Genomic DNA, 5,485 nt, shown 5'->3' on the forward strand with positions numbered 1-5,485 from the left:
TTAGGAAATTTATTAAGTATGAGTTTTGGCTTGAGGAAATAGTTTTTTCTGGGTCATATTGTGTCTCAAAATGGAAATTCTGTGGATCTGGAAAAGATTAAGACGATAACCAATTATCGATGAGGAATGTAACTGAAGTTCAGAGCTTTTTGGGTTTTGCTGCTTAATATAGGAAATATGTTGAGAATTTCTCTAAGGTTACTCGTCCCATGTTTGAATTGTTGAAGAAAAAAATACGATTTTATGTTTGTTAACTTTGACATGTTTTGTGTGATTTTTTTAAGTGGATTTTCGAATATGCTGATACTTGCTTTGTTTTCATAATATAGTTTATAAGCATCTTTTACAGAAATCCTTTCCCTTTCTCTTCCTTACTATATATAAGCTCCTTCGTAAAATGGTATCAGAAAAGTAACATTCATGTATTCTTCAAGAGGTGTTTTAGAGGGAGAGTGAGTGCCTCAATAAAGTTAGGATTTAGTGAAAGAATTTGTTGTTTTTTTCTGTTTCTTCTTAGAAATCCAATTGAATGTTTCTCCATTGACTGTAATGAAAATAACCTCTACGACTTACAAACATGATTATCAGTTTTCCGTGGTTATGAGAAGTAAAATTCAAATTGCTATAATCCAGTTTCATGATTAAGACTAAACAAGATTTATGGCAAACTCACCTATATAGAAGTAGCATTTGTTTATTCTTTGTTTGTTTCCTTGTAAAAACAGTTCTATAAAAGTCCGAAAATTGAATGATTATGAAGCAAATTGAAAAGAAGCAAACACTTCTAAAAGCTGCCATGATATGTTTTATTGGAAAAATCATTGACTGATATACACCTTTATAGCATTATAAAGGTTGAGTCATAATATTTTCTATATTTTCCATCACAATATATTACTACTTGTAGCAATCTCTATGGAACATAGGAAAAATGTGACAAGAAGAAATCATTAACTTATATAGATGCAACAAAGAAAAAGGGTGCATAATATCATCAATCATGTTGCTAAAGCATTGTATTCTCTCAACTCATTAATCAATGAACTTAACTGACGGTATGATGAACCACCTTTTTCCATAGCTTTTCTTGCCATTTCCTTCAATACTTTTGCTCTATTTCTCATTTCCAAGCCCTGATCCGGCTGCTATATTGTTCTAACCGCGTGTTGTATAGAATTTCTATTTACTACGTCCTCTATAGAATGCACCACTCTCCACTTCTTCGACCCCACAGGGATCCCAACCCTCAAAACATGAGTTACCAATTTTTCATTGTAGAACTGCTCGGCAAAAAGAGGCCATGTGACCATTACTACACCTGTTGAGATTGCTTCTAGTGTCGAATTCCATCCACAATGAGTCACAAATGCTCCAATAGCTTTATGCTCCAAGATTAACTTTTGAGGGGCCCACCCTCTTATTACTAAACCTTTTCCTCTAGTCCTTTCTTCAAACCCTTTTGGTAACCATTCATCCAATTCACTCCTTACAATTCTATCTTCCTTCACAACCCAAATAAAGCTATACTCTAAATTTTCTAAAGCTATTGCAATCTCTTCTAATTGAGGGACTATAAAGTGAGCTATGCTTCCAAAACATATATAAATTACTGAATTTGGTTCCTTCGAATCAAGCCATTTTAAGCACTTATGCTCATCATTTATGGTATTTTCTCCCCCTTTTTGTGCTTTACACTTAAGGGTATCATTACTTAGAGAAACCGGACCTATACACCATGCTTTTCTTCCCAGTTGTTTCTTAAAAAACTCTGCATAGTCAGGTTCCAACTCGTAGAAACTATTAACAATCACCCCAAAACATTGGATCTCAGATCCTTGAATCTGTTCATGCCTCATTTTAAGTGCAGAAACCTCTGCGTTCATCAAAGCTTCCGGAATTTGTGAGCGTGTTAACATAATCTGATGAGGAAGGTAAGGAACAACAAACATTTCCTCGTCAGAAGAGACGGTTTTGTAAGGCTTGTACATCATAATCATCTCTTTTGTACAATGTGAAAAAAGGCTAATCCCATGAAAGAGTAGCCGTGGAATGTTGAACTGAGCTGCACATCCAGTTGCCCATGGGAAGAACATATCTGCTACTAAGCAATGTGGGCGTGCTTTGTCCAAATAATTTTCTAGCTTTTGTCTTAGCTTTGATGCTGCTTTGATGAACATCTCTGCCATTTCTGCTGATTTCATTGCTTGATCAAGATTTTCACATCCTTCGGGCAACCCATTTTCTAGTGAAGGAAACTTAAAGAGCTCAATTTCTATTTTGTTGCTATAATTTTGGATGATTTTCGTGAAAATTGTAGCATTTTGAGGGGTTGTGATGACGGTGGTCTTAACACCGCCAGCCTCCAAGAGGCTCGCGGTGTTTAGTGTTGGAATCATATGGCCTAATGCCATGAATGGGAAAAATGCTATGTGGAGCTCTTGTTGAAAATGATTGTCCATGTTTAGATCACAAATTAAAGGATGTACAAATTGGAAATTAATTAATTGATAATTGAATTTAAATAGTTGATAAATGGGAAAAGTTGTAGATTTTAGTGATTTTTGTGAAGCAAATACTTGTATGACTTGGATCCACTCTGGCCACGTGCTTGAGTGTAGAGTTTGTAGAAGGGCTTAATTTTACATATTATTTTTTCTTATTTAAGTACATGACATTGAACAATTGACATTGGTTAGTACACCTAAATCCTAAGGTAACAAACAAGTTTCAGCTAGATATTTCGGTTGAACTTTATCCCGCGACATGAACTTTTACCAATCCTTTATTACTCCCTAAAATTCTGTTTATATGTCTTAATATGTTTTTCACACTTTTATTAATCACTCTTCACTTACTTTTTATTTAAATTTTATTCACTGTTTATAATTAAAATATAATTAGTGGGATATTGTTTAATTTATCGTTATGTAAATTTTATTAATATAGAATTTCTATGATTGCTTACTAAGTAAAATTAAACAAAGTTGTAATTGAAATTCTGCATCGACAAGTGAATAAAACTAAATGATACTTTGATTGGAATAAGAAAGACTAGTAATTATTTTAAGACAATTTGGTAATATTTTATAAAGATATAATTGTATAACAAAAAAAAATTTACTAAAATACTCTCTCTCTATTTCATTCAATTTACCTCATAAAACCAAATGATACATTTTATATGTAGAATTTGTTATTTTAATCACATTATTTCAATAGTTAAGCTATGAAGAGTTGGTATATTGTAAATTTTGATATGCTTGATGTAAGTGAAACTAATTTATAGAATTGGAAATATAGTCATGCATATAGTCATCATCCGATATTCCTCACAAGTAGGGGTTCAAGGAGAAAGAAAGGCAGCGGTTATATCCTACACTATCAAGAGAGCAAACAGGATTGTGCGCACTTACAAATGAATGACAAAAAAGATAGGTTAGATATTAATATAGAAAAACATATGGACATATTCTAGTGTTTTATAAACGTTTTGGACTATTTAAGTCTAAAATTTATGCGAATCAAGTCTTATTTTAGTTGGAGAATAAGTATTACTTTTTCAAGAAAAGTCATAGATTCAATTTTCAACTAGCTTTCTTCTTCCCTTAGCCTATCATGTAATCTGAAAACGACGATGTATTAGAGTTCGAACAATGTGTTTCAAACTCCAATATTGCCAAGATCGAGTGTATGAAGTTTTAGTGACAAACAAATTACGCTATCAATGATATCGATGTTTGTAGGAGAAAATAAAGCAATAAAACTTGAAATATGTATATATATTTGAGTCAAGTATTCTTGAAATTGTTTTACACAAGATATAATATATACTCGGATAACTGGCAAAAGGAGTTGAGGACCAAACTTATCGAGAATTGCGATGATGTTGTGCAAGAATGATTCGATGCAAAGAGTTTAAAAGAAACATTTTGGGAATATTGAAAGTTATGCATTAATTGTGTGTTAAGATTGAAAATCTATAAAGGAATAAATAATGTAGAAAAAGTATTGGTGACATGTTCAATTTAATGATACTTGGATGGGAAATTTTAATTAAGGGAAGTTTCGAATGGAAATAAAGGTTAATACAATTAATAGTAACTTAAAGTTATGTTGTAGTAAGTTTGATTGAATGGCCTATAAGTGTTGAGGATAATGTAAAATTATGATTGAGAAAGCTTTTAACGGTTTTTAATGAATGAATGATAACTTTGGGACTCTATAAAGGTTTTATTGATGGAAAAATGTGAATTAAAAAAAAAAAGTTTTGGGATTGTATGAAACTATTAATGGTAAAACGTGAGTATAATAGAATAATGGTTTAGAAAAAAAAAACGAATTTGAATGTCTAAAGGTTATTGAAGTTATTTCGGATGAATTTGTTATGGAATTTGAAGTTTTAAGCGTTAAATGAAGAGTATGGTTATAAATGTTATAATTCGAAGTAAGTTGACAATGATCGAGTTTTGAGTTATTAAAAGTTAATAGAGAAATGATTGTAGATATCTTTAATGAATATGAGATTCAATAAATGACTTAAGGTATTCATCTCAAAGTATCTCGGGAGTTATAAGAGTTTTAATAAGAAATTTAATTGTAATTGGGAAACAACAAGTTGATGATTCAATATCTCAAAGGTTGAAATGACAAAATATGTAATTAAAGGTATAAAAGATTTTGAAGTAACGTGGTTGATTTAAAGTACATGTGAATGATTACGTAAAGTAAATCGAGGTTGAAGTTTCAAATTTAAAGGGTCGGGGTAATTCAATTGAGGTTAGTTGTGTTACCAATATGTAATTCATCTCATATGATCGAAAATGTATAGGTATAGTATGTCTTGAATCAAAGCTGGGGAGTAACTAAAGTTTATTTGGTTCTCATTTCACGTAATTTGAGTTATACGTTATGACTAAGGGTGATCAAAAGAGTATGTATAATTTCGTGGACGAAATTATTTTAAGTTGGGGAGAATGAAATAGACTACATTTAATAAAGCTTAATTATAAGTTTATTAAGCTGATTGGGGTTATTAAATAAGTTAATCCGAGTAATAATATTATTATTTTGACAATATTGACTCAAGTATTTCATTTGTTAATATTTTCAAGAAAAAGGTATATTTTATTTAATGTATAAAATTCGTACAAAGAATACTTCGATAAAAGTGTATTTTGATTATATTTTATTAATTGATTACTATCTTATCTTTATAAAAATAATTTAAATAAAGTATTGAAAAATAAATTTCTAAATGCAATCCTTATTCATACTACCAATTACGAAATATTACTTATTTCATAAATCGTCTATTATAACCTTACAGCATGTCTTATATAAGATTGTCTTACGACGAGACGACTTTAATAGAATTTTATGGGTCAAAGTTAAAAATAAACCCATTCTTATCTCATTTTAAACCGACATACCCACCCCTTCCCTTCATCTTCTACTCTTTCCTTCTCTCATTTTCCCTCACCCTCCA

At 30.8% G+C, this 5,485-nt stretch overlaps 1 pseudogene; it reads right to left on the reverse strand.

The window, feature by feature from the left end:
* Positions 1-767: 767 nt before the first annotated feature.
* Positions 768-2,627, reverse strand: LOC130805943 (scopoletin glucosyltransferase-like; annotated as a pseudogene).
* Between the last annotated feature and the right edge of the window lie 2,858 nt (positions 2,628-5,485).

The sequence above is a fragment of the Amaranthus tricolor genome, chromosome 2 (genome assembly GCF_026212465.1).
Source record: "Amaranthus tricolor cultivar Red isolate AtriRed21 chromosome 2, ASM2621246v1, whole genome shotgun sequence".
NCBI lineage: Eukaryota > Viridiplantae > Streptophyta > Magnoliopsida > Caryophyllales > Amaranthaceae > Amaranthus > Amaranthus tricolor.